The sequence below is a fragment of the Canis lupus genome, chromosome 28 (genome assembly GCF_003254725.2).
Source record: "Canis lupus dingo isolate Sandy chromosome 28, ASM325472v2, whole genome shotgun sequence".
Classification (NCBI taxonomy): Eukaryota; Metazoa; Chordata; class Mammalia; order Carnivora; family Canidae; genus Canis; species Canis lupus.
This window is the reverse complement of record NC_064270.1, coordinates 14,857,897-14,868,942: the sequence shown is the minus strand read 5'-3', so window position 1 is coordinate 14,868,942 and position 11,046 is coordinate 14,857,897. Positions and strand designations below refer to the sequence as shown.

At 41.7% G+C, this 11,046-nt stretch overlaps 1 pseudogene; it reads left to right on the top strand.

The window, feature by feature from the left end:
* The first annotated feature begins 5,255 nt into the window (after window positions 1-5,255).
* LOC112672236 (glyceraldehyde-3-phosphate dehydrogenase-like) lies at window positions 5,256-6,442 on the top strand (annotated as a pseudogene).
* The last annotated feature ends 4,604 nt before the right edge of the window (window positions 6,443-11,046 follow it).

The following is an 11,046-nucleotide window of genomic DNA, read 5'->3' as shown; positions in this document are numbered from 1 at the left end:
AGTATAAGTCCAAGTAGTAATACTAGTACAAGTCCTTCCTTTTTTTTTTTTTTTAAAGATTTATTTATTTATTCATTCAGAGAGAGCAAGAGAGAGGCAGAGACACAGGCAGAGGGAGAAGCAGGCCCCATGCAGGAAGCCCGATGCGGGACTCAATCCCGGGTCTCCAGGATCACACCCCAGGCTGCAGGCAGCACTAAACCGCTGTGCCACCGGGGCTGCCCAAGTCCTTCCTTTTTTAATTGACCTTCTGTTTAGTTGTTCTATCCAAGTTTGAAAATGAGGTATTGAAGTCTCCAAGTATTACTGTAGGACTGTCTATTCTTTTCTTCAATTCTGTTCTTTTTCGCTTCATACATTTTGGAGCTCTGTTGTTAGGTGAATATATGTTTATAATTGTTTTGTCATTTTTGACGGATTGAAACTCTATCTATCTATCTATTTATCTATCTATCTATCATGTCCTTCTTTGTCTTAATAACACTTTTGGACTTAAAGTCTGTTATTAGTATAACTACTCCAGCTTTCTTTTGGTTACCATTTGTATGAAATATCTTTTTTCATCTTTTCACTTTCAAACTATTTTTGTCTTTAGATCTTCCTCTATTTTATTTACTTTAATTTTTTTTCTTTATTTATTTATGATAGTCACAGAGAGAGAGAGAGAGAGGCAGAGGCACAGGCAGAGGGAGAAGCAGGCTCCATGCACCGGGAGCCCGACGTGGGATTCGATCCCGGGTCTCCAGGATCGCGCCCTGGGCCAAAGGCAGGCGCCAAACCGCTGCGCCACCCAGGGATCCCAAGATCTTCCTCTATTTTAAAAAGAATTTGGGATCCCTGGGTGGCGCAGTAGTTTGGCGCCTGCCTTTGGCCCAGGGCGCGATCCTGGAGGCCCGGGATCGAGTCCCACATCGGGCTTCCGGTGCATGGAGCCTGCTTCTCCCTCTGCCTATGTCTCTGCCTCTCTCTCTTTCTCTCTCTGTGACTATCATAAATGAATAAAAAAATAAATAAAAATAAAAAGAATTTATTTATTTATTTATTTATTTATTTATTTATTTATTTGAGAGAGAGAGATTGAGCACAAGCAGAGGGAGTGGCAGAGGGAGAGGGGGAAGCAGGCTCCCCGACGACCAGGGAGCCCGACGTGGGGCTGGGTCCCAGGACCCCAGGATCATGACTTGAGTGGAAGGCAGCCGCTTAACCAACTGATCTACCTAGGTGCCCTGGATCTAAAGAGTCTCTTATAGAAGGCATGGAGTTGGATCATTTTAAAATCTATTCTGCCAATGTCTGCAATTTAATTGAAGAGTTTAATCCATTTACATTTAAAGTAATTATTGATAGGGATGCCTGGGTGGCTCAGCAGTTGAGCATCTGCCTTTGGCTTAGGGTGTGATCCTGGAGTTCTGGGATCGAGTTCCGCATGGGGCTGTCTGCATGGAGTCTGCTTCTCCTCCCTCTTCCTGTGTTTCTGCCTCTCTCTCTGTGTCTCTCATGAATGAATATATTTTTTTATTTTTTTAAGATTTTATTTATTCATGAGAGACACAGAGAGAGAGGCAAAGACATAAGCTAAGGGAGAAGCAGGCTCTTATGCAGGAAGCCCAATGTGGGATTCATCCCAGGACTCCAGGATCACACTCTGAGCCAAATGCAGACGCTCAACTGCTGAGCCAACCAGGCATCCCTCTTATGAATGAATAAATAAAATCTTTTTAAAAAATAAAATAATTTAAAAAAATAAAAAATAAAAAAAATAAAATAATTATTGATAAAGAAGAATTTATTTCTGCCATTTGTTATTTATTTTTTATATATATCTTTTTAATCCCCCAATTCCTCCATTACTGCCTTCTTTTATGTTTCATTTTTTTTCTAGTGTACTGTTTTGGTTCTGTTCTCAATTCTTTTTCTGTATTTTTTAAAAATTGTTTTCTTGGTGGTTTCCCTGGGTGTTATAAATAACACATTAGGTTGATAATAATCTAGTACAAATGGATCCAACTTAGTTTTAATAGTACACAAAACTGCTCCTATGTATCTCTGTCTCCCCCTCCTCATCTTATATTGTTATTGTCACAAATTACATCTGAATGGGGACGTCTGGGTGGCTCAGCAGTTGAGCATCTACTTTGGCTCAGGGTCTGATCCCGGGGGTCCAGGGATCAAGTCCCGCATCAGGGTCCCTGTGAGGAGCCTGCTTCTCCCTCTGTCTGTGCCTCTGTCTCTCTCTGTGTGTCTCTTATGAATAAATAAATATAATCTTTTTTAAAAAAAATTACATCTGGATGCACTGTGTGCCCATTAACATAGATTTAAAATTACTATCTTATGCATTTGTCTTTTAAATCATATAGGAAGGAAAAAAAGAAGAGTTACAATTCAAAAATATAATACTGGATTTTATATTTACCTATATGTAGATGTGATTACTATTGTTCTTTATTTCTTTGTATGGTACCTAGTTACTGTCTAGTGTTCTCTCATTTCTGTCTGAAATTTCTTATAGGGAGTTTCTTATAGGGCATTTCTTGTAAGGCAGGTCTACTAGTAAAGAACTTCAGCTTTTATTTATCTGGAAATGCCCTAATTTCTCCTATCAAGTAAGATTGAATACATTTATTCATAATGATACTATAAAACCTGTTTTATTGGTCTCTCTTGAAGAATGGTAGGGAATCAGCTCATTATTTTGAAAATTGGCAAAGAAAAAACAATCAGCATCTGTTAATCGTTTTCCTATCCAAACTCAGTATCTCAGAATAACTGAATAGGTGATAAAAGGAAGTTTCTCTCCTTATAGAAATAGTAAACAGAGTAGAAATAATTTCTAGAATGCAAATCAGTAGAAATTAAAACATAACCAGTTGGTAACCCCTAATGAATTAAGAAAAGGCTATCAAGAGCTGATAACATTGCAAAAAGAGACAAGGAAATTGTGTTCCTTATGATAGAAGCACGCAACATCATTGGTAAAGTAGTCTGGCTTTTAAAAAAAGCTTTTAAAAGCAAAAGCTTTTAAAAAAAGCAAAACCTATACAATAACAATGAGACAGAAGAAAGAGAAATTAAGGAGTCAATCCATTGACAATTGCACCCAAAACCGTAAGATACCTAAGAATAAACTTAACCAAAGAGGCAAAGGATCTATACTCAGAAAACTACAGAACACTCATGAAAGAAATTGAGGAAGACACAAAGAAATGGAAAAACATTCCATCCATACTCATGGATTGGAAGAACAAATATTGTTAAATTGTCTATGCTATCTAGAGCAATCTATACATTCAATGCAATCCTTATCAAAACACCACAATTTATTTCACAGAGTTGGAAAAAATAATCCTAAAATTTGTACGGAACCAGAAAAGACCCAAGCAGTGAAAAGAATATTGAAAAAGAAAACCAATGCTGGGGCATCACGATGTCTGACTTCAAGCTGTATTACAAAGCTGTAATCATCAAAATAGTATGATACTGGCACGAAAACAGACACATAGATCAATGGAACAGACTAAAGAACCTAGAATTGGACCCTCAACTCTATGGTCAACTAATCTTCAACAAAGCAGGAAAAAATATAAAATGGAAATAAGACAGTCTCCAACAAATGGTGTTGGGAAAATTCGACAGCCACATGCAGAAGAATGAAACTGGACCATTTTCTCACACCATACACAAAAATAGACCCCAAATGGATGAAGGACCTAAATGTGAGATAGGAGTCCATCAAAATCCTAGAGGAGAACACAGACAACAACTTTTGTGACCTTGGCCACAGCAACTTCTTACTAGACACATCTCCGAAGGCAAAGGCAAAAATGAACTACTGGGACTTCACCAAGATAAAAAGCTTTTGCACAGCAAAAGAAACAGTCAACAAAATCAAAAGACAACTGATAGAATGGGAGAAGATATTTGCAAATGACATATCAGATAAAGGGCTAGTATCCAAAATCTATAAAGAACTTCTCAAAATCAACACCCAAAGAACAAATAATCCAATCAAGAAACAGGCAGAAGAGGGATGCCTGGGTGGCTTAGTGATTCAGCATCTGCCTTTGGCTCAGGTCATGATCTGAGAGTCCTGGGATTAAGTCCCACAACCGGCTCCAAGCAGCAAGCCTGCTTCTCCCTCTGCCCATGTCTCTGCCTCTCTCTGTGTGTCTCTTGTGAATATATAAATAAAATCTTAAAAAAAAATAGGCAGGGATCCCTGGGTGGCGCAGCGGTTTGGCGCCTGCCTTTGGCCCAGGGCGCGATCCTGGAGACCCGGGATCGAATCCCACATCGGGCTCCCGGTGCATGGAGCCTGCTTCTCCCTCTGCCTATGTCTCTGCCTCTCTCTCTCACTGTGTGCCTATCATAAATAAATAAATTAAAAAAAAAATAGGCAGAAGACATGAATATGTCTTCTCCAAAGAAGACACACAAATGGCCAGGGAAATACAAATCAAAATTACAATGAGATACCACCTCATATCAGTTGGAATGGCTAAAATCAATACTTTTCTTTATTGCTTTTGGATTTTTTTTTAAAGATTTATTTATTTATTCATTCAGAGAGAGCGAAGAGAGAGGCAGAGACACAGGCAGAGGGAGAAGCAGGCTCCACACCCGAAGCCCGATGCGGGACTCGATCCTAGGTCCCCAGGATCACACCCCGGGCTGTAGGCGGCGCTAAACCGCTGCGCCACCGGGCTGCCCACCACTGTGCCACCGGGGCTGCCCTGCTTTTGGATTTACTTCTTGCTTAGGAACGTCATGCCTGGGGTGCCTGGGTGGCTCAGTAGGTTAAGTGTCTGCCTTCAGCTCAGGTCATGATCTTGGGGTCCTGGGATTGAGCCCCACATTGGGCTCCCCACTCATCAAGGAGCCTGCTTCTCCCTCTGCCCCTACGCGCTACTCGTGCTATCTTTCTCCCTTGCATGTGCACTCTCTCCCTCTCTCAAATAAATGAAATCTTTAAAAATGTTTAATTTTATTTTATTATTCATGATATATACAGAGAGAGGCTGAGACATAGGCAGAGAGAGAAGCAGGTTCCCTTCAGGGAGCTCAATGCGAGACTCAATCTCAGAACCCCAAGATCATGACCCGAGCTAAAGGCAGACGCTCAACCACTGAGCCACCCAGGCATCCCTAAAAAGCTTTTTTTTTTTTTTTTTTTAAAGAAATGTCGGCTGTCTGCTCCTCCCCATTCGACAGACATGCATCTTCTGGTGCAGTGCCAGCCGCGTCTCTGAGACACAATGGTGAAGGTTAGAGTGAATGTATTTGGCCGTATTGGGCGCTGGTCACCAGGGCTGCTTTTAACTCTGGCCAAGTGGATATTGTCGCCATCAATGACCCCTTCATTGACCTCAACTACATAGTGTACATGTTCCAGGATGATTCTACCCATGGAAAATTCCATGGCATGGTCAAGGCTGAGGATGGGAAACTTGTCAGAATTGGAATGTTCATTTCCATCTTCCAGGAGCGAGATCCCACCAACATCAAATGGGGTGATGCTGGTGCTGAGTATGTTGTGGAGTCCACTGGGGTCTTCACCACCATGGAGAAGGCTGGGGCTCACTTGAAAGGGAGGGCCAAGAGGGTCATCATCTCTGCTCCTTCTGCTGATGCCCCCCATGTTTGTGATGGGCGTGAACCACTAGAAGTATGACAACTCCCTCAAGATTGTCAGCAATGACTCCTGCACCACCAACTGCTTGGCTCCTCTGGCCAAAGTCATCCATGACCACTTCGGCATCATGAAGGGCCTCATTACCACTGTCCATGCCATCATTGCCACCTAGAAGACTGTGGATGGCCCCTCTGGGAAGCTGTGGCATGATGGCCGAGGGCCTGCCCAGAACATCATCCCTGCTTCCATTGGCACTGCCAAGGCTGTGGGCAGGTCATCCCTGAGCTGAACAGGAAGCTCCTGGCCTTCCGTGTCTCCACCCACAACGTGTCAGTCTGACATGCTGCCTGGAGAAAGCTGCCATATATGACGACATCAAGAAGGTGGTGAAGCAGGCATCAGAGGGCCCCCTCAAGGGCATCCTGGGCTACACTGAGGACCAGATTGTCTCCTGTGAGTTCAACAGTAACACCCACTCTTCCACCTTCGACACCGGGGCTGGCATTGCTCTCAATGACCACTTTGTCAAACTCATTTCCTGGTATGACAATGAATTTGGCTACAGCAACCAGGTGGTGGACCTCATGGTCCACATGGCCTCCAAGGAGTAAGAGCCTCCTGGACCACCAGCCCCAGCAAGAACAAGAGGAAGAGAGAGGCCCTCAGCTGCTGGGGAGTCCCTGCTCCAACTTAATCCCCCAACACACTGAGAATCTCCTGACCTCCAATCTACAACCCAGACCCCAAGGAAGGAGAGGGGGTTGGGGAGCCCTATCTTGTCATGTACCATCAATAAAGTATACTGTACCCCCCCAAAAAAAGAAATGCCATGCCTACCCCAAATTTATTTTTAAAATCACAGACTGTTCTTCAATTATATTTATACTTCTAGTATTTCCTGAACTCCCACCTGTAAATGGGATGGAATAGGACTCTTTTAAAAAATAAAAAGTCAAGTCTCATTATCATATATTACTCCATTCTGATTTTTATTTTTATTTTTATTTTTTTATTTTTATTTTTTTTTTCCATTCTGATTTTTAAAAAGATTTTATTTATCTATCTATCTATGAGAGATACACAGAGAGAGAGAGAGAGAGAGAGAGAGAGAGAGGCAGAGACACAGGCAGAGGGAGAAGCAGGCTCCATCCAGGGAGCCTGACGTGGGACTCGATCCCAGCACTCCAGGATTGCACCCTGGGCTGAAAGCAGGTGCTAAACCATTGAGCCACCCAGGGATTCCCCCACCCACATTCTGATTTTAAAATGGCACCTTTGGAGTGCCTGGGTCATGCAGTTGGTTAAACATATGACTCTTGATTTTGGCTCAGGTCATGATCTTAGGGTGGTGAGATCAGCTGCATGTCTGGTTCTATGCTCAGTGCAGAGTCTACTTGAGATCCTCTCTGCCTCGCCCTCCGCCTCTCCCAGCTTTTGCTGTTTCTCTGTCTCTTTTTCTCTCAAATAAATACATATTAAAAAAATAAAATGCCACCTTTATTGTAAACTAAATATCCATAGTCACATGAACCTTTTTCTAGACTCTGTATAGTTTTTCTGAAAAGTTTTGTGTGTGTGACAATAAAATATGTTTAAATTACCATAGCTTTAGAGGTAGTTTTGATATCTAGTAGGACCCATTCATCTTCATGGTTCTTTTCCAAGTTATGTTTGTTCTCTTCTTAAATAAATAAATCTTTTTTTTTTAAGATATTTATTCATTTGAGAGAGTGTGTGTGTACGAGCAGGGGGAGCAGCAGAGGGAGAAGAAATAGGTTTCATGCTGAGCTGGGAGACCAATGCAGGGCTTGATCCCAGGACCCTGAGATCATGACCTGAGCCAGAAGCAGTCACTTAACCGACTGAGCCACCCAGGCACCCCTAAATGAATAAAATCTTAAAAAAAATAAGAAGAATAAAGCAAACTGGAACTCTAATACATTGTAGGTGAGATTGCAACATGGTATGGAACTTGGGAAACAGCTTGGCAGTGTCATAAAGTTAAACATACACTTACCTTATAACCCAGTAATCTCACTCTTAGATATTTACCCAAGAACAAATGTGGATATATGCCTACACAAAGACTGATATGCAAATAGCTGTGTTCATGAAAAAACACAAACTGGAACAAACTAAATGTCTTATCAACTGGCAACTGAATAAACAATTTCTTTATTATGGAAAACTATCCTGCATTAAAAAGAAGTGAGATAATTGATATATTCAACAACGTGAATGAATCTTAAAAACTTCATGCTAGGAGCACCTGGCTGGCTCAGTTGGCAGAGCATGTGACTCTTGATCTCAAGGTTGGAGTTAGAGCACCATGGTGGGAGTAGAGATTACTTAAAAAAATTAAACCTTAAAAAAAGCTGGGGCGGCACCTGCGTGCTCAGTCGGTTAAACATCTGCCTTCCAGGTCATGATCCTGGAGTCCTGGGATAGCCCCACATCGGGCTCCCTGCTCAGCAGAATCTGCTTCCCCCTCTCCCACTGCCACTGCTCCCTGTTTTCAAACAAATAAAATCTTTTTTAGAAAAAGAAGAGAAATATTAAGCTAATTGAAAGAAGTCAAACACAAAAGACTACATATTGTGATGCCATTTATATCAAATTCTATTTGAGTCCTTTCTCTTTTTTCTTGATAAGTCTGGCTAGAGGTTTATCAATTTTATTGATTTTCTTTTCAAAGAATCAGCTCCTGGTATCATCAACCTGTTCCACTTTTTTTTTTTTTTTTTAGTTTTTTATCATTTATTTCTGCTCTAATCTTTATAGGAAATTCTAAAAAAAAAAATCACAGTGGCAGAGAATAGGTCAGTGATTGGATAGAGCTACATGTTAGGTAAGGGGATTGATTGCAATGGGGTAAAGGGAACTTTTCATGGTGATGGAAGTATTTTATGTATTAATTGTGGTGATGATTACATAACTATATACAATTGCCAAGACTTATTAAATTGCACAGTTAAATTGGATGAATCTTATTTTATGAAAATTATACCAAATTTATAAATAAATGTGGGAGGAATATGAAAATAAACAAAGAGAAAGATAAGAATTAGGCAACTCAGTAAGAACTGAGTTGAGGGGCAGCTTGGGTGGCTCAGTGGTTTAGCGCTGCTTTCAGCCCAGGACCTGATCCTGGGGACCCAGAATCAAATCCCATGTCAGGCTCCCTGCATGGAGTCTGCTTCTCCCTCTGCCTATGTCTCTGCCTCTCTCTCTCTCTATGACTATCATAAATTTAAAAAAAATAATTAAAAAAAAGAATATCTCTTGAAGTCTGAGAAAAGAATTGTTAAGAGGGTGAACGGGGTGGTTAGAAGTGGCCTTTCTACATTTTTGGAATTTTTTTCTGGGTGTACTAGTTAAGAGATAAATAGCTAAAGTAGAGGCAATTGACTGGCTCACTAGGTAGAGCATGCAACTCTTAATCTCAGGGTCATGAGTTCAAACCCCATGTTAGGCATAGAGTTTACTTTAAAAAGAAATGAAAGCAGGGACCTGGGCGGCTCACTGAGCGGCTGCCTTTGGCTCAGGTTGTGATCCTGGGGTCCTGGGGTTGAGTCCTGTATCAGGACTTTACATCTCTCTGTGTGTCTCTCATGAATAAATAAATAAAATCTTTAAAAAGAAAAGAAAGCTAAAATAAAACAGGTATAAAAATAAACTGAATTTAGAGGTGCCTGGGTGGCTCATTTGTTTGGGCATCTAACTCTTGGTTTTGGCTCCGGTCCTGGTCTTGGGATCATCAGATTGAGCCCCACATAGGGCTCTGTGCTCAGTGCAGAGTCTGCTTGGGATTCTCTTTTTCCTCTTCCTGTGCCCTCTCCTGCCTGTGCGCGCTCTCTCTCTCTCTTGCAAATAAAATAAAACAAATAAAATCTTTAAAAAATAAAAAAACTGAATTTAGACTCAGAATTTTTTTTTTTAATTTATGATAGTCACACACAGAGAGAGAGAGAGAGAGAGAGAGGCAGAGACACAGGCAGAGGGAGAAGCAGGCTCCATGCACCGGGAGCCCGATGTGGGATTCGATCCCAGGTCTCCAGGATCGCGCCCTGGGCCAAAGGCAGGCGCCAAACTGCTGCACCACCCAGGGATCCCTAGACTCAGAATTTTTTAAGAGAAAAGTACGACTATTTTTTAGACTCAAATTTGAAGTGGGTCATATCAGTTATATGAATATATTGATATTTTAAAAATACAATATAACAACAACATTTACTGAGTTTTGCCATGTGCCAAGCATTGGCTAAGAACTTAGTAAGAACATGAGGCATACAGAAGTTAAGTAATATGTCTGAGATTACACAGCCAGCAAGAAGCTGTGACTGTCTGCAGGTGACTGGATCCTCATAGCACGGAAGAGACTAAGATGAAGTAGGTCAGTGCTTCCTGTGGGAGTAAAGCAGGTGTGACATGAAAGACAGAGTTTACTGTACTGACCCACAAAGGACCTTGGTCTGAAAAGCTGAGCTGAAGCAACTAGCAGGCCTCAGAGGATGGGTCTGGGGCTCATGGTCTAAAGGTCATGTCATGGACGTTAGATCATGACAGAATTCTCCATGTTGAATCAAAGCCAGGTGGGCAAGACATGAAGGATTTCCAGTATGAGCCAGGAAAATCTGATCTCAGATGATTGGTCACCTAGCAGGAATGTAGGTCTAATGTGTGCCTTTCAGTATCTGGAAGGACCAGGATGGATGAGAGGCATTCAGAGAAAAGAGGATACATGGAGAAATAGTTGAGGGAGGGTATTGTTAGGTAGGGTCTATGATAGAGAAATCTCCCCCATATAGTCTTATATATGGCATCAGGGACAGAATAGGCTCAGAAGGACAACTATTGGATATAATAGGTGTTGCTAATTAACCCTGAGGCCTGAATATCTCCAGATTGTCTGACTGGGAGGCTGAGCCACCTCAAGCCAATGTCTGCATCCTGACACTTCATAAAGTTGATGAGATCTTTTCCTGGGATCATTTCCAAACCTCTATTTCCACTGCTTCCTTGAGACCTCACTTTTCTTATTCCTCTGTGGAATCAGTTTCTCCCCTGCATATTGAGAGTTTGGAGAAGTTTCAGTTCTGTCCCCCAAAGAGAGACATAGTTCATTAGTACTATCTTAATTAGTGCATTGAATAGTAGCTAGTTCCAACCACCTTAGAACTTAAGTCCACGGGTGCCTGGGTGGCTTAGTCGGTTGAGCACCTGCCTTTGGCTCAGGTCATGATCCTGGGGTCCTGGAATAGAGCTCCCTACTCAGCAGAGAGCCTGCTTCTCCCTTGGCCTCTGCCCCTCCCCCTTTTGGTGCTGTCTCTCTCTCTCTCTCTCTCTCTCTGTCAACTATATAAATAAAAATTAAAAAAAAATAACTTAAATCCATACCTGGAGTATAGTTGGTA